Here is a 23239-nt window from a genome sequence, read left to right on the forward strand (position 1 = left end):
TGCGACATAAATCATGCCCTGTTATTATAAAGCTGACTTTTTTAGAATTATAAACGTGACTTGCTACTGGTTACTCACAGAATTATTAGAGATAGGCTGTGTTAGATCCAAAGAGTGCTAAATCATACCTTTAGGAAAGCAGAGGATGATTTAGCAGTCTGCAGCAGGGGACTGAAACTCTAGTCTGAGAGATCCACAGTCATTCAGCTTTAACAGTTAGGTTAAAATGTTCAATTATTATACATCTCGAAAATATTCAATGGTTCTAATGAAGCAATTAATTGGTCCAGTAATATCTTTCAGAGTTCAGTGACTCCGGACCATAAGTGCTGATCCTTCTGATACACAATTGTTTTGTTGATCTGTTTTCTATTGAAATTTGGAATCCAGTTCTCAGAAGAGGCTTGCTTCAAAACAAGGCTTCAGGCTTTAATATAAAACAAGGATGTGAATAGAGAAGTAAACAAAATTGTTTTTTATTTGTGGGAGGAGGAAAGGGGAACTTGTGTTTTTTTTCAGGTTATGAGATGTTCAATGATGTTTTTGATTTTTTCTGGGCAGGATTCACCCAGGACGCAAGCAACTTACAGTATTACCACTTTATGTGAAAACACAGGTCACATTCTTTATGAAAGTACTTGCCTGCAAATTCATTTGGAGTTATTCATTCATGTCAGATTTACCATTGCAGTAAAGACTGTTACCATCTTGATATGTCTCTTTTAAATTAATAAATAATACTAGCACATACCTGTACTTGACAGAAGGCAATACCATCAGAACACCCCTTTTCACTGATTGGCATACACTAAAAATGAGTCACTGAAAATGACTAAAGAATATGATGTTGTCACCTGCAATAACCATAAAATATATAACAAAGCTTATAACAACATAAGCGTGTTATTAGGAAAATATTTATTTTTTTATTCAACTTTAGGTTGATGATTTTATCACTGTTAATATATGTAGTGTCAGCATAGTAGTGTAGTGAGATCCTGCAACTTGACTGAAATCGTTGAGGTAGTTGTCGAGACACAGGGGATTTATCATGTCTTTCAGCTTGATTTTGCAGCTTGTACCTTTAAACTACAAAGCCTGCAAAGGTGTTGTAGTTGTTATTAATCTGTTTCTGAACATGACACCAGACGAACACTTCATCTTAACAGACAAAACAACAAAAGCAGAGAACAAAAGTCTTTTGAAATCGTCCTGTGCTTTCAAAGTTGTCGTCTGGTCTTTGCTAATAGATCACTACTGTAATGTGTGGAATTATATATATATATATTATGTATACATAATAGGGATAAACCTATTGCCAATGTTTATATACAATTTTACATTTCTGTTGATAGCATTTGCCACTGCTTCTATCCATCTATTATTGTTTTTTATGAAACATGTGTTCCTTTTCCATATTGTTGAGCAATTTCATTATCTGTAATTGCAGCTTAAGTATACCACCTTTGTTTACCTGCCATAAATCTGGAGTGCTCTTTTTGTCCAAAGCACATGTTATTTTTTGTCATCTGTTACCCAGTTTATCCTGTAGTGTCTATTTCATTTGCACAGGTGGTTGCTGAGCTGCATGGCTGGCTGAACCATGCCCTTGTTTATCTCGCATGTAGCTGCTGCATGGTGTCTGGAACAAACTGCCCACCCACGTGTTGAATCTGATACTTTGGCTGCTTTTAAAATAGGGCTGGTTGAGATCTTTGGATCAATAAGCTCCTAGGTAATTGATTGCGCAGGGTGGGCTAAATGGCCTCCTCTTTGTAACGTTTTTACGTTTTAATAAAAAATATTGACTAGCATATTTTTTCACAAATCAACTCAAAAACACAGTCATGATTAAGGTGTACCACTGCATTTTGGCATTGTGTTGGTATCAGCTTGTGATTTTATTTGCTTACACTTCTTTTACTTGATTAAAGATAATTGTGAGCCCTTTATATTAATGCACATATCATGCATTTGTTCCACATTCCAATTGGAGTTCCAAATTCAGTCTTGGAGCCCTGTTTGCATATTGACTTCTAATTGGTTGCTTTGACAATTGCCTGTGATTTTCCAGCCTTTGACGTGCCAGTGCAAGGTGACAGTCACGTTATTTAACCTGACAGTGGTTTTATGAATGAGTTAAAAAAAGGAACTTCAGTGGTTTGATGGACTGATATAGGCATAGTTTATTTTTGTGAATGACATCCTTTTCCTTGCTGTAAATTCTCACAAAGGCCGTGTTATGAACTTCATGTGTCATTGCAAATATGTTGTTTGTCTGCCTTCTCGGTCTGCATCAGACTCGCCTTATCCAGTTGTGGCCAATTCTACAAATCACTGATTTGTCCTATTCTGTGGCCTTCCAGCTGTCAGGCAGCTTCTGTTTGATCCATTAAGAAAGCATTGTGTGGTTATGACTTATGACTTGGTGATACAGATTTACAGATTTGGGACATGCATTTTTAACACCAGCTCTTAATTATTTTGGATGTTGAAAGTTTCTTCGTCCTGGTTCTTTAATTCCTTTTCTTTATACATGTGGCTGTAGACAAGTGTTCATAACCTATGTTAACAACAAGAATTTTCTTTTTCCTTTTTTTAGACTTTTGACTTAACATGGACACTCCACACCTGTGACAGCCTCTGGACATTGGGCTTATTGGTAAGTATATTCAGAAATAATATATAAGTTTACCTGTTAAGAGCAAACCAAGTTCCAGTCCATTATATGGTAAATCAATCACAGTGACTTCCTGTCAAATATTGACTCATTTTTAACAGCAGATTTCAGTTTTTGAGTTTAAGTACAGAACAAATTTGCTTCACTACAGATGTCAGAGCGGTATTGAAGCTTCCCAGGATCCCAGGATTGAAGTACAGTAGCATTAGATCAAGGTTAGCAGTGCTCTTTCTGTTTCAGGTGGTTTCACAGAGTCTTTTAATTCCCAGTTAGCTTCTAGCAGCTTTATACAAGTAAACGCAGTTATTGGAAAAAATATAATTGGCAGTGTTTAAAACTGGCATCATAATATAATGATCGTATAACTTTTGCCATTAAGTTTTCAAGAATGTGGGTCATGTGTGACGGTTGTATCAAACTCCTTATGACTATAATTAAAAGTGGTGCCCTGTACTAATTGCCTAATTGCTGCAACAGTACACACTTCCCCCACTGTTTTATTTGCTATAAAAAGCCTGTCACAAATGACCAAGTATTACTGTGGAGTGCAAATGCAAGTGCTTTATGGGGAAAGCTTTTGGCTCAAAATCGTTTTTTGTGTGTTTCCGTTTCACAGGTTAATTCCTCTTTTTCTTTTACTTAGCCAAAGGTTTTTGTAACCTTGGTTACAAAAACAGGACATTTATCTGTCTGATTTCCCTTTCTAGCAGCCCTCTTGCCAGTTTTATTGTACATGTCCTGTATATAATGTCTGATGTTATGATTACTCTGTGAAATCTGACCTGTGACCATATTTCTATAGCCACAGCAGCTATTTTTTCAAAGACCTGAGCGAGAAACAGGAAGCTGCAGGTCTTAAACTCGGATGGAGCTTGGAAACCTTGTACCTCTTTTTTCTTTTTGGTGCAGTGTGTAACACATTATCTTCTTTCTTGGTGGTCAAATGGCACTTAAATGCTGAGTCTTTATGCTTTGGTAGTGCAGAGAAAACGTAGCTAACGGATGTCTTAGCCTGAAACTTTAAATTTGTCTGAGTCTAAAAAAGTCATCTGTAATCAAATGCCAGTTTTTTTCCTTAAACCTTTTTTTCAAATATTGGAATTTATTAGATACGTGCTCTATTTTGAGTCGCTCTTGTTTTTATGGCATGTTTCCTTTACTGTGTGTAAAGAATGAAGTCTTGTAGCCCTGCTCTTCTGACTCTGAGACTCCTTACAAGACAGTTAGTGGTTTACAGGAGTCATTGCAGACTGCGGCACTGGTGCATCTCTCCCTGACATCACTGCAAGCCTGCAGGTGTCCCACAGGTGGCAAGAGGCACAGTTTTGCGAAAAGCTAGGAAAAGTGACCAATTAATACCATCTAAACCCCTTGCAGCACTGTCAGGTGTATGTCACGTTTTGGCGAATGTCAGTCTCAAATTATTTAGTCAGTCTTCTAGTGACATCGCACAGAATTGAATAATGTCCATCACAGGACACAGCCTGTGCTCTGTGTGAGCCCCTTTACTAGTGGAGCCACTTGAAAGCTCCAGGTTTGTATTTATTTATGTATTTTAATATCTAGACATACTCTATAGACATATTGTGGTTCATCAGATTGCTACACACAGGGAATGTAGAAGTAATATTCTTAAGAACAGCACCAACTGAGCAGCCATTGTTAAAATAAAAGGTGAAGTCCATACCAGAGACACAGCAGCTCATTGGGCCAGAGCTCATCCCGGTAGTGTTAAGTAGGCTAGTGACCATGCCAGGCCTTTACTGGATGGGATGCCAATTAGAATAAACTTCATTTAAACAGTCACATAGACCACCTACAGCTGGATGCTCAACATGCTCAAATATGTATGAAATATTCCACAGAATGATGGAATCTTTCTTCTTTTTATTTACAATTTTACCACTTACTGGCAATAATTGTTCCTGTATGTTTTTGAGGAATGTGAAGGGAACCTCTTTTTTGTTTGTGTTCCTCACTGTTGAAGTAGACATGTTTGGTTGTTCGTTGTCAAATTAATTTGCTATTAACTGTTTTAAAACTTTTTTTTTCTATTTAAAACACAATTTGTTGGATTGTTAGGGATTTCTTTATGCCGGATTGTCATGTGGATTTTTCTTAGCGGACTGTCTTCTTTTTTTATGTGCAGTTTCTTTCTTATTGTCACTGTAGCTAAAGCATCTTAAGAGAGTTAAAGGAAGGCCAATTACTTCACAATTTTAGTCTCCATTAGAAGAAGCCAGCTCCTCAAGACCATCCTTGTGTGGCCCTGCATTTAAGGTGTTTCTGCTCTCAGTCCATTTGTTCAGCTGCTTTGTGGTCAGACCTCACCTGTCAAAGGGCAAACTCTGATTTCATGCTTTTCCTGCTGAGAATCTGAGGATTATTTTTACAGCTGCACAGAGTAATCTGGTCCCTGGTAGATATCTGGTGATAAATGCAGATACCAGCCGCTTGAATATGATAATTAACTCTTTACAGAATCAAGTTCTGATTACAATAAAACTGTTTTGAGGTGTTTTATTTTGTATATTGTTTTCTTAATCTTTATTTATTTTTGGTTTGTATTCTTATTAAAATGTATTTGTCGGTCTTTCGTTAAAAAAAAACTGTCATGTATGTTTGACCAATTCTGGTCATAGGCTGGGTAGGCAGCTTTCTGCTTTTCTTTGTAACCTTTATGTGGAAGTATAAGTATTTCCTCACTCAAAGCATTGTGTCAGGTTGTTTTGGAGGTGAAAATTTTCAGAATACAATACCATGATATCCAATGCAAATTCTCTAGAGAAAGGAGACAGGAGACAGCCGGTTGAGTATTATATTACATGGAAATGAGAAACTACAAGAGGAAGCTGTGGTTCTGCTTCTTTACTGTGATGCCTTACCTGCACTGAAATTTAAAAGGCCCAAAACTACATTCTGGGCTTTGCATTAAGATGGCCATGCCCAGTTTGTTTACGACTATGGTTCTTATGTTCTAGACTGGTGCTGTTCCCATGTAAACTCTCATTTCATTTAATTCATTCTACTTACTGGTAATATTTTGCTAATGTCTCTTGGAACTGTTGATTTAAAACATACCCAGTGTGGAACATCCCATTTTGGAAGAGGAAGTTCAGTTTTAGATTCTCTAAAGTGACTTAAAATAGCTACATTTAACTCACCACATCTAAAAGTTATAATTAAGTTCACAAGAAGTGTAACAACTGACTTGCAAGGAGCTTAAAATGAGCCTTAAATCATAACACTGTGGATTGTGGCGAGATGGTTAAATGGAGGGATGCAGTGGGAGTTCTCTCAATCCCCCCCCCCCCCCCTTTAGATGCATTTTACAAAAAAGAGCTGTTGTTGTCAATTGCTTTAACTCCAGATACAGCTGAACTGCTGAAGCACAGCCTAAAACGACAGAGGCACATTATTAAAAAATGTGCAACCCTATCCATAAATATACTGTAAAGGGCACTGCCGCCAAAGACAACTCTTTTGGTCTCTCAAGTATATTAAAATATGAACCTGAAGATTAGATGGATTTTAAGTGGATAAGATTGAAACGCATCTCCACAAGAACTGTGGAATGATAAATAAAACAATGAAAAGCTCGTGGAATTTTTCTTAAAGCGCAGTTTAGACGTTGTGATTTCAAGACGCAGCTAATTTGGCAATCGGCATTAAGCAGTTGTAAGAAGCAGCTGTGATTTTTACAGGTGTCTCTTGTTACAGTGCAATTGTTTTCGGACATCCATGATGAGAGAGCAAAACTCCAAAAAAAAACTCCTAGAAGATGAAGGTAAAAAGCAGTGTGTGGGCATGAAGAAGTGGCAGAGTGAAGTCTAGTGTACATTTGAATGAAGCATTTATGTTCAGAAGACTGTTCTGTCGTCATTGTGGGGAACTTTATATTGAGGTAACACTGTGCTTAGTTTGTATGGTACCTTTTTATCTGTGTTGTGTCCTAGCTGACTTTTTGATGATGATGTTCAAAAAGAATTTTAGTGGTGGATGATTGCTGGAAGACGGATTTGAAAGGAAGCATAGATGTTTTACTGAATACTGCATTACAGTTGAAAAAGTGTAGCAGAAAAGTTTCAAATGAAGAAGCCAGTTGTCTTGATTTGTTTTATCATGTTATGCAGAGCAATGTTTTTCGTTCCTTTTCCTTTTTATGTTTTTGTTATTGCTGCTTACCGCTAATGTTTTTGTTTTCTTTAAAAATGTTTAAAAACGAACACTGCAGAGCTTTGAAGAGAATATAACTGGGACTAAAAAAAATGTTGTTCCCAAAGGAAAATCTGATTATTCAGGCACGGCTGGCAAATGGCAGGAAAAGGGCACTTGCTATATGCAACTATTTATGCATTTGGAATTCACTGCACTGGAAAGGCAAATCTGCTTATTCAGGGGCTTCGTTTGGAGTCAAGGAACTCTCTGTTTCAAGGAGAGTCTGTTTTAATGACTGTGAGAATGTCATTTAAGTCTTTAGTTAGGGAGACTGAATGGCGATGTTTGATAGAGATTTGGAGGGACATTGTGTATCTGTCACCTCAAATGTTTTATGACATGAAGCTAAAAAATAATTGGTGTTATATTATGAGGCTACGTCATCATTAGATGCCGTGAAAATAAGCAAATTATATAGGGAATATTAAGTCTGAAGAAATAGGCCTAGTCATATAGGCCCATTACAGGTACTGAATGTGCCTACTGTATATAACTGGGCTTATTTCTTCAGCATAATAGGTACATTCTGAAATGTGAGGCATTATTTTAATTGTTTTCTAAACATTTCTTAATAGTTAACTATTTGTCGCTTACCTATTATTAATTATTTATTAGAATTTCTTTTCCACAAATTGTACCTTTTAGTGTTATCTTTAGAAACTAGCCAGGAGGTATCTCTGTAAATTATCTGTTTAAGCACAACCACACCATTAACTTTTAGATAAAGCAGTTCAAGCATTTCAATGTCGTAGTCCTCCCCGTTAGCATTTTTAAAAGAGAATCTTGGAAAATTTGAGCAATTGAGCTTGCTTTTGAACGTTAAAGCTCACATACAATAATTGCTAAAGAGGGTTAGCACTAATCTCATACAACATGAAACAGAATCCTAATCCCAGAGTTATTAAAGAATTTCAAAGCAAAGAGCAATTAAATGATATTGTATAAAATTTCTTTTAAAGCTGGGCTTCCTATTACCGGCCCAGGTGTGCCCAGTGTCAGCTGGATTTTACTTCAGCTGGATTTCTGGTTTCTTAATTGAGCTTATATTTTCTAATTACTTTCTGCTACTAAAAAGGTTGGTTTTGAGTTCTTTAGAAATTTTTGTGTGTTAAATAAAACCTGACACCTTCTAAGCTGAAACCAAATTAAAAAGGTCAAATTATGAAATTCTAAGATACATTTGATCTTACTAATTACTCAAGCTCATTTGGAATAAAAAAGAAGACATTATCAAAAGACTCTAGAACTTGAATTTAAGCCTTATGTTTCCTGTATAAGATATTCTAGATAGGGTGATATTGTGTTTTGCTTGCTGTAGTCTGATTTACTCTGATATTAGATATGAGATACTATTGCAATTTGTCTTAATTACTGTTCTTTGAAAATCTGCATTTTTTTTTAGTTTAATTACAAAGTCAAGTGGATCAAAAGGTTAAACTAACAGATTGAATACAACTCCCCGTCAGGGATCAAGATCAGTTGCGGAATCATTCGTTTTGTTAAATTCTTGTGTGCCCATTTTTGTTTGTTGTCTGCTTTATGCATCTCCACCCTCCATCCTCTGAGCAGTGCAGGGAATAGCCAGTTTTCTGTGGCTATGTTAATATTTGAGCTTGTTTCAACATCATTTCAACATCATCAGCCATTTGTAATCTTATTAAGAAACGGACATGGTTTAGCAATGCGAATTAAAGCAAAAGGCCATGACAGAAATAGACCATGAAAGTAGACAGCCCTCATCATAACTTGAAAGAAGTAATGAAATAATGTTATTTGTTTTTCCTTTCCTCTGCCTAATGTACTGTGTAATGTAAAATCCTGGACTCTTTCGACAAAATACAAGGTGAAAGTCCGTGCCTTCTTTCCAGAGGTTGTTGTGTGTCTGGTACATCTTCTGACACTGTCACTTTCATTTACATTCCATGAAAAATGAATGCCATTGCTTTTAATCAGGGATGACTTTTTACATGGCACCTATTGTAAATAGTAGTGTGGTCTTTGTCTAGATATACTGAGTCTTAATTGATGTCTAGTCTATATTGTGAAGAAATGAGAGTCCTGACATGCAGAGTTTTTGTTTGTTGAGTCATTCAAGTTGACCTTACTTTGTGCCATGGATGCATGATCATAAAATTGTCAGTTTTCCAGAAGGAAGGAGTTTGTACTCTGTCGACAATGCTGGTCAGAATGTATGACAATATGCACTGATGTTTGTGCATTTTGCATGTATATAAGTGTATGCACATACTACATAGATCTGGGATATTTCACCTTGTTTTCTTTAAGTTCAGAATAAAATTTTGTAGTGCACATTAGCAATGAAATTCTGTTGCCCCAGTCACTCTTATCCACAACTTTTGAATCCCAAATATGCAAATTGGCACGAATACAAACATTTATTGGTGAAACAGAAGAAGGTTACTAGGAATTTGGTGTCAAAGTTTTTGTTTCAACAAGTGCCGAAACCTTGCACATCAAAACATTTATATTGGCCAGAAGCAGTCACATTGCATAAATCGTTATCAAGGATTGTTTAAAGAAAAGGAAGATAGAGCACGTCTTCAGATACTACTATATTTATATTACTTTTAATAAGAAGTAATGGCTGTTACTCAGTTTTTGTGGCCATCAACTTTTGACAGTTTGACTTTTGACTGTTGCTGGATCTGTGATCCTAGTTGTGCATTTGTGACTCATGTTCATAGTGTTGTGGAAAGTGACTTTATATTCATAATATAGCTCTTTTCCTATCTTTTTTTACCCATATAACTCTCTGATAGACAGAAGTTAATGTATGCATGTGTCCTTTTCAGTCTTGATTATTGTAAAACAGTAATTGTAAGTATATTAAAAACACGGTCTTAAAAATTGAGTATATTTTTACCACCCTTTTATTAGCTCCTTGTGGAAATCTGAATAAAATGTAAGGTGTGGTTGCTTGCCTGTAATTCCTGAATGTAAAGCATTTGAGATTGTGTGTCATGAAAGGAGCAATATAAAATAAAGATTGTTATCCCTCTTAGGTACCAGCTGACAGGAATGGTTAACACTTACTGTACCTTACCCACTCCCTAAGTCAAGTGGTCTGCTAAATTTTATTCCATTAAAAGTTGTTCCAAGACAATGTCTTCCAGTTTGTACCTCTCCACATAAAGACATTAAATTTAAACTGAGTTCCTGTCCCTACAAAAGAGTAGGGGTATTAACCACTGGTGTTCTGGCTGACAGATTTTCACAGCCTATCCTGCCGAAGTCTCCTGCTGTTCTTTAATGGACTAGGTAATTCTCCACTTATCTACGTTATCTGCTATGTTGAGCTGCTGGCAAAAATGTCTGTCCTATGCCAGCCCAGAAAGATGCACCATGTCGGTGATGAATGATTGAAAACCCTGTACTGTATAAATGTAAAGCATTATCATTACATCTGGGTTCTTAAAGCCAATACATTTGAACCATTTGGTTTTTATGTAGTAAATTGTAGTAAAATTTAAATGTGCTGTGTATAGCCATAGACACACATACTGTACATACATTTTCTGTCAGTACAGATACATGGCTCTGTTTTAGGAAATCAATATTTCATTCTGTTTTCATGCTATAAATTTAATAGGAATGTTCTTCGAGACCCTTGAGTGCAGTTCTTGGTCCAAAATCTTGACTTTTGAACTAAAGCGTTGCCTCTTACATTTTGAAAAGAATGGGTATAGCTGGAGAGTATTTAGAAGTACACCAAGCTGCCAATTTTATCGGTTTAGGATGAGTGGTAACGAAAGGTCAGCATTAGGTAATTGAAATACAATAGACAGCCTGCACAGAGGCAGTAATTGGACTGCCAGCAACACTGTTCCCCAACTGGGTCATGACGAAGAGAGCTAGTTGTTTGTTAGCTGGCCATGCTGCTCCCCTCCCCCATCCCCAGAGCTTTTTTGACAAGTTTTCCAGCTGGCAGCAGTGCAGTAAGGGCAGTGGTGTGGAGCAGTGGCCAGGATTCTGGACTTGTAACTGGAATTTTGTGGGTACAAATCCCAGGTGATACAGTGCTGTTGTACCCTTTAGCAAGACACTTCAACTGAAGTTTTCTCGTAAAAAAAAAATGCCAAGGTGTCTAAATGTTGTTTTGGAGATGAAAGTGTCAGCCAAATAAATTTGAAATATAAAATGTGCAACTTGGAGAAGAGCCGGTTCAGTATTTTTGTTCGTACCTGGCTCATGCTTTCCAGTTGTTGGATTAAAGACTTGTCTTAATCTTTTTATTATTTTAGTCATTGAATAACATATGTATTTTTGCGACGCGCTGAAATTATTTCAGCATTCTCCCACGTTTCCAAATCATTTTTGTTTGGATAACAGATGTGGTGGGAAAGAGAGAGAAACAATGAATTGCTTTAGATTGAATTTCAATTGTGAAAAATTACAAAATGATATGTATGCAAAGTTTAAATGAAAACTGATAAAACATATAGGCAAACATAGGAGTAGCATAGTCAGGTCACTTTTGGCTTAAATCGTAAGAGAAAAGTCATTTTTTTGTAATTGACAAAGTGGTGCTTTCACAGTCCACATCAAAACTTAATATGCAATTGATTATATGAATGCATGTGTAAAAATATAAAAAATGCAAATAGGAAGATGCAAACTTGGCCTGAAAAGGCAAAACAACACATTTTGTTTCATGTACTTTCATTTTGTAAAATTATCTGGACATTATATGCAGCTGGAAAAGGTGGAACAGTTGTTGAGAAGGAGTGAAAGATTTTTGAAGGTTGTTCTTTAAAACATGTAGCAAGAGATTACTCACTCATTGGTAGAGCTGAGTCTTTTATGAAATTCCAGTAATGACGGCACAAAACCATAAACCTTTTGACAACAGTGTTGCCTCCAAATGGCCTCAGATTATCAAATGGCTCTTTTTTTAACTGTTTGGCCTTAGTTTAAAACTCTCCCCACTTTTGGAAAATGGTGGTCTCTCGAACAGTGTTACAAGAAACAAGGGAATTGGAGAAATCTGTGCCCTTGTTCACTACAGAATAACAAGTTTATTCCTTTACCCCTTTAAAGAATGAATTAGGTTCAGCTGAAGCCCACAGGAGTCATTAACACACAAAGAACTGATAAATTATTCATGCTGTCACCAGGTGTCATTCTGGACTATGACTGGGACAGCCACAGCCATAGGGGAGTTCTCCAAACAGTACTTCAGGTCTCACTGGGATTTGGTGTGGGTTGAAAATCAGATCTGTCCCCAGCTGTAAAGGCAGAGGGCTTGGTGATGCTTATAAGGGCTCTGTATTTAAATGGAGTATGATGAGCCGTGATGTTAAGGAAAACAGAGCGAAGAGCCATCTTGTACAGTGATTTTATTAAACACTTACTTGTTTTTATAGGTGTGCAACATACAGTACGCATTATTGTCTGGCCAAAAGCAACCTCTCTTCTTCTGGAATTTGGTCTTGCCATCATGATAGCTTTCCTGAAAGACCATATTCTGAAATTTAAATTATTAAAGCCAAAAAATCAGTGAGACTGGTGGTTGGTGACAAACGAGAAGCAAGCGATGTTTCTGGAAAAACACTAAACAGTCCATTCATTGCTTCATGTTCCTTCTCCTTCCCTCTGTCTTCCTCGAATCTGAAGGTGGCTCCACAACTGAAACTTTTTCTTTTTACTTTTCAGTGTGGAATTAAACTCTGCTTGTAGATGGACGTTGTTGTTCTCTGGTTCTCTTCTGTCTCTTCACAATGAAATGCAGGAATTAACTGCCTTGTTAACTTCCTACATGTTAAACATTTACTCCGTTTTTTTACCAAGCCACCTGCAGCTTTTTTTGCCCTTTGTGCTTTTTGTTGCTAAATAGTCAGACAAATTCTGAATAGACCCTACATTGCACAAGTTGCAGGACTTTAACCGAAACATGCTTGGTTATACAGCTTTAGAACATTTACCTAAGCTTCTCTGTGCGTTTTTATCGATTTAATTGTGGAGAAGTTCTAGAAGGAAGGTTTTGTGGAAAAATGTATTTCCATTTTTATAAAGGTTTTTGCAAACCCATAGCTGTAACCATTAGATCAAAACTTGGGTTTATTATTTTGTGGTTTAAACTTAGTCCTGTGGAATGCACTGCTCATTACCATGTTCCAAGGGCAGCTCCCTCAATTGTGAAACTACATACTGTTTTAATATTGTTTAGACATTCAGATTATGAAAATCTTATTATTACAGTTAAGATGTTTGAAAGAAAACATTAATTTAGTTAAAAAAACACATACTAAGTGCTGTTGTGTAATAGTTGGATTGGAACTGAAAAACCTTTTAGCTAAAGAGAAGAAGACATTTAAACAGTGTTTATCCTACACTTAATGCACTTTAAAATCACTTGCCATCACCTAATTAGACATTAAATGGTAGAAACATGGTGGAAAATGTCCTGTTTGGATTGCTTTCAACAAAGTTAAATGAATTGCCATTTCGTTATACTAATGCTTGTGAATGGAGAACAATTTTTAAAAGTACTTCTCACAGACCTTCGTATCTTTGAGTGGTTTCTCGTCCGAAGTAGATAAATTGAACCAATCTCATATTGCCACCAGAACTATGCTAGTACAATTATAACAGTAGCCTTATCACAAGTCTCTCAGGGACCATAATTTAAACCCGTGGCTTCCTGTCAGCCTTTGTCAAGATAACTGTAAGAACGAAAGTAATTTGATCAGGAAACCAGTGTTTTGGGTTTTAAACTTAAAGGCTGCCAGAGATGCTGCAAGAAAGAAAATAAAACCATTAGTTTATCTAATGAATGTGTGGATTACACAATAGAAACAAAGTTTATAGCCTTGGAGAGGCCTTAATAGGAAATGAGCAAAGCAACAGTAAGTAACATCGAAAGCAATGGCCCGACATATTAAATTATCTAGCAAAGAGAGCTGTTGCTTATAGTCTCTGAAATTGCAGCAAAGTGAGATTTCCCCAGGAGAAAGCTGGAATCCCTAAGTAAAGTGAAAATAGTCAAAGAGATTATGGTATAAAATAGTTCTGAGGTTTTCAAAAAGCCACAGTTTATTTGCTGCCCTAAACTTTGGAGATCCTGGGGAGCAACTCTAGGGGACTTGCTTAAGACTACAAAAAGATACAATGGACTGCTGAATCGAGTGTAAACCTGTTGCAAAAAGTAATGTTTCTTTTATCCCTGTGGGATATCATATATTTTTGTTTGATGTTCCTGGCTTTTTGTTGGGTTTTTTTTTAGCATCACTTCTAACATTGTAAATCAGAATTTTCACGTAGATAATTTTTTCAGCAATTTTCTTTTATCCTCTAGATGCTGTTAAGTGTGGCCGGTGGCAAAAGGTTCTACCTCAGATGTTGCTCAGCAGTGTGAAACTTGTTTATTTGACAATTACAGTGCATCTGAAGTGTGAAAATATCTGAGTAAACATTTGTTTTTATTTTAGGGACGGTTATAGTTATTATTGGTACTCTTTTTATCTTTGAAGGCACCCAAATTTGGAGTTCCATTTTTATTGTTTTAAGTACTTGGGAATACACAGATAAAATGTATCTCATATACAGTATGTATGAATTTTGTTTTATGGTTTGTTTTGTACAAGAATACAAAGTTTGTTAGGTTCTGTGCAGTATTTGCAAATAGCATATTATACCAGTAACAGTATTGAAAAAACTTGAGTAAGGATTTAATTGATGTAGTTCTTTTGTTTTGGCAATATTTTAACATTTCATAAAAGTTACTTGATATTGGTTATTGGTTCACTGGAGGCTTTTCTGTGAAATACTATGAGGTACTGTATTTTTAAAAGTGCCAGGTACGTTTAAATATTTTTTCCAACCAATATGGAATTGAGGAGAAGGTGGTTTGACCTTCTTTGATGTAGACAGCTGCTATAAACCAGTTTAGCATCTGACATAAATCATCTTAATGTTCTAATCTTTTTCGATGATTGAGTTTCCTCTGAGATTAGCATTTAATTTTCAAACGGAGAGCTCCAGGTTTATATAATGTGTGTAGACCCCTCATCCCCTTGAAGTATCTACAGTATAATCAAACACAAAATGTTGTCACCTTACAGTTTCACAACGCCTGTATTAGAGGTGTATTTGGCAAGTCATGAATGCCAACTGAAAAACTTCATTCTAAGTGGTTCTTTTGGATGTCAAGCAGACAATTAGCGCAGCAAAATGTGTACTGTGTAAGGTGCCCAAAGTAATTACTAAGAACGGCTGTGCTGGGTTTCGGCTGCAGCCTAATTTCACTGCATTTTTGTCTGACATTTCTGCTGTACACAGCTTATTAGTTCAGCCAAAATAAACAAATTAAAATACACCCACTCATCCTTTAATTTCTTCTTATTTAAAACCTCTTTAAATTAGAAGCCTGCTAGGGTCAGGTTTTAAGTTTATTTACACTATACACACTAAGGTTTCTCTGAAGATAAATACTGTGTTAATTCTCAGCCACAGAAAGACTTTTATTAAATACAATTGCTTCGATATGGTGTGTGGTTTTAGAAGCGGCTTATTTTAAGTCATTCCAAGGACTTAAAACAATAAGTGACCATTATCTTTTTCAGGGGTATGTTTTAAAAACGAATACTGTTTTTTAAGTTACCGATACAAAGAGCTGTGATTTGTACAGTATGCTGCCTGTGCGCTACATTACATTCCTTTCCCTTTGTCTTTGTGGACAAAGCAATTGCTGTATCTACAGCTTCTCGAGCAGATCTGCATCATTCTCCGCATGTTGGGGCACTCTGGTTCAATCACATTGATTGATTCTTGGTCAGGGCGGGGAAGTGAGTCTTTGGAACGTCTGGGTCCTGATTTGCTTACCAGCAGCCCCATCTGTCTCCCTGAATCAGGGACATTATTTTATCCAATCAGCAGGCAGGTTCCCTGCCAGAGCTCCTGGCTCGGAGAGATGGGAAAGACGGGAAGGCACTGCCACTAGTCAGAGCCACAGATCTGGCCCTTAATTTTAATTTCTGAGCTGCGGAGTGGAAGGGGTGGGGGCCCTCTCATTGTTCTCTAAATGAAGCTGTCCATCTCCTAATATTGAGACAGAAGGGCAATGTATCCCTCTTCCCTCCTGCCTTTTTAGTTCTGTCACTCCCACTTTCAGATAAGCCAAGTAAATTTCAATTGTACTGAAGCAAATTTATCACATTGCACTGATTGCATATTGTAAAAGGCCCTGGTGTCAGGACCTCTGACTGTATATTGAAAATATGCTAGCGCCAGTGAAATGATATAGGACCCAATTTCATTACACATAGGCAGAGTTACAGCGTCAGATAGGGAAAAAGCAGAGAGCGTGGAACATATTGAAAATACCAAATGTTTTCGGCAGCCCAACCCTATTCTTTGCCGTCTATATTCAGAATTGTATCCAGAACTTAACGGGATCGGTGATAAATTAAATGTACATTTATGTTTTTGTCATTTAAAAATACCAGATGGGTTGTGTTGCAGAAAAGTGCTGAGGTGAAAGGCTAAGTTTGTTGCTTCATATCTGTCCAAATACTGAGCTCGTTAGGAAGATTTAAAATAACAAAACAATTGCACAGCATGAATATGATTAAAACAAAGTCATAAAGAATAAATAACGGAATGACATCATCTTTATGGTACCACTGGGAACAACATAATGCATGCCTTATCTATATATGGTACATAACGCTGAAGACTGGTGTTTGTAGTGGATGGAAAATTCCAAATTGGTTCTATAAATGTAGGACAATGCACCGTACACTTTTAGAGCTGACAAATAAACAAGGGAACAAAAAAGTAAAATAATACCATTATAATTAATAAATAGTATAATTTTAAAGCTATATAAATCAGAATTGGAAAACTGGAGATGAAATTCTTTATAGATAATTCTAATAGATATGCAACTGCACTTGCATTCTTGAAGAAGAGAAAGGAATTGGTTAGAAAAAAGCTAGTTTAATAATTCATTTAACTCATTGGTGGTTACACATCTTAAACAGACTTACATCCATTACATGTGCTGTTGTTATGGAATCAATTATTAGGGAGTAAACCGTGTGATTTATTTATTTTGTGAGTTACAGTACATGATTAATTGAATAATAATTGGTTTCAGAGTTATGTTTGTTAGTGCTATGATGGTAATCTTCCAGTCCCCTGGTACAATTCATTCTTCTGGTGCTTTAATATTTCACAGGATTTTTATTGCTGAAAACCTTTTGTTTTATGAAAATAAACTGCTTTCAGGCAGCATCAATCGTGAACTCTGAGAGATGAGTGTGATTAGGTGAAAGTGATCTGTTTTTCCATATTACCAGATAATGAGTTGAGTGGTGTTTTTTGTCTTTGCGTACTGTGGCTGACCTATGCCTTATCTGTCCATGTTGATGAATGGGCCTGTTATATTTAGTGTGTGTGATTTAAAGAAACAGTATTACCAGACACACAAGGAGCAGTTTGGAGAGTATTCTACCCCCTTTGGTGACTACTAAAACCTGCTTTTTTGTTTTTGATGAAAATTTGCCTTGTATGTGAAAAAACAATGCAAAATGTTTAATGTTCAAGGACAATAAAGCCTTTTTCAAGGCTTCATTTTTAAAATTCAAAATGCATGGATTTTTTTTTAATTTGCTTACAATTTTTTAAAAGCAGGGTGTGGCATCTCCTATCAATCAAGATATTTACTGTTCATTAATGATCATTCGAAGCATTATATGGTGTAACAATACATTGGTCAACTGACAATAATAAAACCCACCTTCAAATTAATAGCATAGCTGGAGTTGTTGCTGAGCACCTACCATTGTGTTTAAAATGAGTCATACAAACTATCCATCTAGCCATACAAATTTAATTCTTTCTTAACTTCACTTTATTTTCAGCAAGCAATTACAATCTACTGGCAAAAGATAGCTAAGAAACAATGCATAGTTGAATATAGTGACTTGGAGTCAATGGTACTGTATATCTCCAGTGTCATGGCTCTCTTTTTGGTTTGGATGAACAGTTTCAGATGCAGGTTTGTATGCAACTAAAAAAAACATATTTCTTAATTTTCCAAGAATAATGGGTTTGGACAATAGCTAAAAATAAATTATTTTCAAATTAAGAAAATAAAACACATCTTCCTGATTGTTACAAAGATCTTGGATATTCATGTAGATCTAGTAACACAGTCTAAAGTCAGTAGACCAAAGTCTAGTGGGCCTAATTTTAAGTTGAGCCTAGACTCCCCCGTCTCCCGCCTGTACACACACTAAATGTCAGTGCTGTTCTGGGAACTTTCAAAGGAACCAGATAAAGGCAGTGCTTTTTTGTAATGCCTCAGGACATCTTTGACTGCACTTGCCTTGTTTCTTTTTTTAATAATTTTTATCCATGAAGCAAAGGCAGATGTGTTTTGACAGAGGGGAAGGGGTTAATTGTTGTTATTGTTGAAGGTGCCAAACCTTTTAAGATGTGTTCCTGGTTATTTATGGAGTAATAACTGGGTACTGCGGCCTTCTACTGCTCCTGCCTGGGAATCAGGCACAAGGCATGGACAGGTGGCTCGCCGCACAGATTAAAAACATGCTTTTCCCTTACTCCTGCAATTAGCAGACTTGTGAAGTCCAAATGTGCTGGTAGCAACAAGGAAGGCTATGTACTCCACCTTAAAAGTCCTGAATTCCCCTTTTTTACTCTCCACAGAGAGTGCACTGTTGCAAAACGCCTAACCAGGCATGCCTTTGATAAAATAAAGACTGGCAAGGAGTGTAGGTAAATAACCAAATTTGCTGGGCGGTGTGTCTGTGTGTGTGTAGGGGTGGGCGTTGCATCTTACAAGCTGAGCTCTCAACTTTTTAAAGATTTGTCGAAAGCATGTGTTTTTTCAAATAATCTTTGAGTACAAATATTGGGGTTTTTCAAATACTTTGAGAAGACATCTAAGACAAACTATAACTTTTTCAAGCCAAGGCTCTTTTGAGTTGAGTTTAAAATACGTCATCTTGGAGGCACGAGCAAGAGGAAACTGGTAAACTATGGTATTTACTGTGTATTGTATTTGTTGTTTATAATATGGTACTTTTGTATGGTAAGTACTGTTCCATGGTGATGTATGGCTGTATACTATTTTCCATTATTTGATTTTTATTGACTATTTTACTAGTTTTCATTGTTTCATTATAGTTTGTTATAGGATACATGGGAGGATCTTTAACCCAGCATCCAGTTTATTTTCTATTTCATGTGGTTCAATTCTATGTGATTCACACAATACAGTTGCACAGAACATCATACTTAAGGAAGTCAATTATTTTATTGAATAAAAATAGGAAACATGATTACTTTAATGAGATTTATATTTCATAATCTTTAACAGCATAATGTATCTGGGACTATATATAAAGTTAATTTTCAATGAGAATTTAGAAGCAAAGTAAACAAGTGAACTTGAATACAGAAAATATTAAGAGACTAGACATAAATACAGTATATACAGTAGATAACTGAATTTGGTTAAACTAGAGTGGGGATAATGTAAACTTTAGTAAACTAAATTAGTTTAGTCATGTGGGATTGCATCACATTCCTGGCACAACCAAACTATTAGGGATGCAGGTTTACTGGAACAGTTGCCTTTTAGTAAGGATTTGTCCAGGATAGTCCACACATGCTCAATAACGTTAGTTTCCAGTATTGGGAAAGAAGACCATTTACTGGTCATGATCCGACCGCGTTCAGTGTCTGCTTTCTTATCCCTCGTCTTCTTGTGTAATAAGCAGTGCGCAGCTTAACAGGGGGAGCAGTGGTGGGTTTTGTGGGGGTGGGGAAATTCCCCTTGCACAAATTCTTTTGCTTGACCCCCTTCAAGGACCTCCTCCCCATGGTGGGGGGTAAGGAGGGGAGGTCCTTCAGTACTTTTAGCATGACAGGGGACTTCAACAATTTCATATTTCTTGGAAATGTCTCCTTGTAAAAAAAAGAATGATTTATTGGAGTTTGTTATAACAAGGGAACACTGTTCCCCCTTGGTTTGAGCACCAGTGATAAGTTTTAACTTGAATTAGAAATTAGTGAGAAGGCAGCTTCAGCTAATTTAGTTTATTAACCTGTACTTGTCATCGTCACTACTTCCCCTTTTTTAAGAGTTTTGTTTTTGGTCAAAATGACAATTTGCCAACCCTATATTTCTTGTGCCACTATGGTATCGCACCAACAGAATTTTTGCCTTAGTAAAATTAAATTTAAACAAAAGTGTGCATTTCTCCTAAACAGAATTTATTCTTTAAAAAAATCTTAATATTCATTTAGAAAGGATCACTCCACTTTCATATATGTCTTGTTTGAAGTGTCTTCCCAGTTTCTTGCACCATGAAATCAATAGTTTAAGATTTAAGTTCATTGCTGGTGTTTAACTCTCCTGCATAATGACTGTATTTGCATTATCACTTTCAGCCTAGTAAATGTTCTAATGAGATTCTGCCGAAGTTGCTGATGCATGGACTCTGTTTATCATTCCAGTGAGTCTGTCTGGTCTTATCGGGTGCTGATCCGAACTGGTAACTTTGGTGTTTTCAAGGCTAAGTCACTATGTCCAGCTTGAACTGAAAAAAAGATAAACATGCAAAAAAGCAAGGATTTCAGTGATTCATTTCAAAGTCACCTAGTAAGAGATGTGTATCTTTCAGATGCAAGTAGTTCTGTCTCTAAAGTTGTAAATTCACATTCTTTTCCTGAAACTCCTGACCTTTACCTTGTAGCTTTCTGCAAACACTGCAACATCAGATCCATTTGCCAAGTAAAAGTGGGGTTTGAATGGTGTAAAGTCAGTGATGTCAGTATGAGTTTCTATAATAGGCTTCCACTGCAGTATAAACAGTGACAGGTAAATATGAGTCACTTGCATCTAACATCAAAGTAATTCTGTGCAATGGAATTACATACCACTTTGTGAAAGCAAATACAAGGATTTGAATGCAATGTACTTCTAAAGCACTAAAGAGATACAGAAATCCATTTTCCATACTCCTTTCACTATGAGACGACATATCAAAATAAATGTGTTGCCCTGTTTCACAGTGATATATTTATCTATTTGCACATCAAGAGCCTGATGATATTTCTTGGCACCATTGCCTTGTTCACATTTCAAACCTAGCACTGACTTAAGAGACTTGCATCAAAAGGGGGAAAGCCCGTATTATTTATAATTCTTCTTATTTATTTTCTGTTGCATTTCCTATTATACTGTATGTGTTCTGGATGTCAGTGTTGCTTGGGCTATAATGAAAGTAAGAAAATTGGGTGTTCCTTTTGTCCCTGTGTTATCATCTAAAGCATATTAGAAATGTCACAAGCATATCTTTCTTCCACCTGTTTATCATTAGTCAGTTAAGGCCCTTATTCCGACACATGCTTTATTTCAATACGATTAAACTATTGTAAGGTCTTACTGGAGTAACATCTCTTAGATACTTAATAGGGTTCAGCATGTCCAGAATACTGTGGTCCATGTGCTAACTAAAAAGTATGTTGTTTCAGCACTTAACTCCTATCCTTTGGAAATTGCACTGGCTCCCAGTAAAATTTTAGAGTGGTTGCCAAGATTTGTATATAAGGAACTGAATGGCCTAACCCCAGTTGTCTTAAGGATTTATTGCTTGACTGTAGTCCATCTCTTGATCGGAGATCTGCTGATTCCAGCATTGTTACTCTGCAGAAGACCAGACTCCACACAAGAGCACAATTTGGATATCAGTGCCCAAATCCATTATAGTGGGACTGTTGACTGTGCATTTTTGAAACTCACACATATCTTTTCACTTAAGCTTTTTTGGGATTTTTTAGATGTACACTTGATTTAACTGAGTCAATTTGCTCTACTTATTTTCCTTGTGCCGTTTATTGTATGTGTGCTATTGTATAGTGAATTTGTTGAAAAGAGCTTATAAAAAATATATTATCTTCCTTGATACTGCAGCGTATCATCAGTGTAAGGTTAATTACTTGTTGCAGGAAAAACAAAAATTAAGAAAAGGATCTGTTGTGAGGATATTTCATGATTATGTCATCACCTGGTAGTGAGTTTTAGAATAACTCGAGATATTGTTCCCAAAAGAGTAGTCAGTTGTGGCAGGATTAAAGGTAAAGAATGAACTGTATCATCTAAAATATGATATTAACCAAGTTTAAACAAAACCATTGATATACAAACGTAGTGGGAGTCTATATTATTCCCATGGGGCTGTTTGTAATCCACTTTTTTTGTATAAGCTCAGCAGATCGTGTTCTTGCTTTCTGTTGCATTGAACAGGATTTCAAAATATGGATATTTTTATATTTCCATGGAGTTTTCACTACATTGATTTCTCTGCACTGAGAGTGCTAAACATGCACAAACATCCCAGAGGTGCTGCTTCCTCAGCATAGTGGTTCCCTTTGCTCTGCGTCCTGTTGTTGGCAACTGTTGGGTGGCCTGGCAGAGCGCAGCTGTTGGTTACTATGACAGTTTGCTGACCCGCTGGCAGTGCTAAGCTCAAAAAAATTCTTCTGAAATACCAGATTGGCCCACTAGCCCAGCGCACTGCAGGTTCATGCACTCCACGGGCTTCAAGGTGAGTCCCACAAGAAACAACTCCTCCAGCTGCACTTTGTGACCATCTGTTCTTTTTTTCTTTATCACCCTCCCGCACATACAACTATTTTTTAATTAATGTACCTTTATTTCCTTGCTTCCCTAACTTTATTGGCTCTCTTTTGTTTTCCCCACTCCCTCTTTGCGCTTGGAAAAGCTTTTAGGATGTGCGCAGACTTCCGTACTTCTCAAACGGGGATGTCTCAGAAAGTTTCTTCGCATGTTGATTTTTTTTTTTATATCATCTCTTACTAACGGAAGTTTTCCAGGGTGTGTCTGAATTATTACTATACGATGCCTAGGCAGTAATTACGAAACAGTGTTCCAAAACTATGATAACATAATTTAGGAAGTGATAATTTAAAAGAAGATTCCCAGGGCTTAGAGCTGCACATTATTTCTGCTCTGCGGGCCCATTGTGTGCATTGGAATGCTTGCCTGGCTTTGTTGAAGTGACCTAGATTTAGTCTCTCCGAAATTGTCTATGTCTGATGGTGGATGGGAAAGCTTTGCCAAAGACACAAACTACAACGCCTAGTGGTGGTAGTGGGTAGAGATGGGATAATGATAGCATTTCGGCTTCTTTACCGCTGTTTAAGGAGTACATGCTGCTGTATAGGCTTCATTCACTCAATTATTGAGAGGCCACCAGACAACAAACTGCCATTTCCTAGGTTTCCACAAGGATGCAAAGATATTTTATACCTGTTGCTCATTCCCTG

The 23239-nt window shown here is 36.6% G+C and overlaps 1 protein-coding gene across 1 annotated transcript in view; it reads left to right on the forward strand.

Annotated features, from left to right (window-relative positions):
* LOC148835365 (plexin-B1-like) overlaps positions 1 to 23239 on the forward strand; it is a 128347-nt gene that overhangs the window by 34219 nt on the left and 70889 nt on the right. The window contains exon 2 of the mRNA XM_088915291.1: positions 2603 to 2662. The gene's annotated coding sequence lies outside the window, so the exon portion shown is untranslated. The remainder of the gene's footprint in view (positions 1 to 2602; positions 2663 to 23239) is intronic.

Source organism: Atractosteus spatula, chromosome 5, assembly GCF_055471065.1.
Source record: "Atractosteus spatula isolate fAtrSpa1 chromosome 5, fAtrSpa1.hap1, whole genome shotgun sequence".
NCBI classification, from domain to species: domain Eukaryota; kingdom Metazoa; phylum Chordata; class Actinopteri; order Semionotiformes; family Lepisosteidae; genus Atractosteus; species Atractosteus spatula.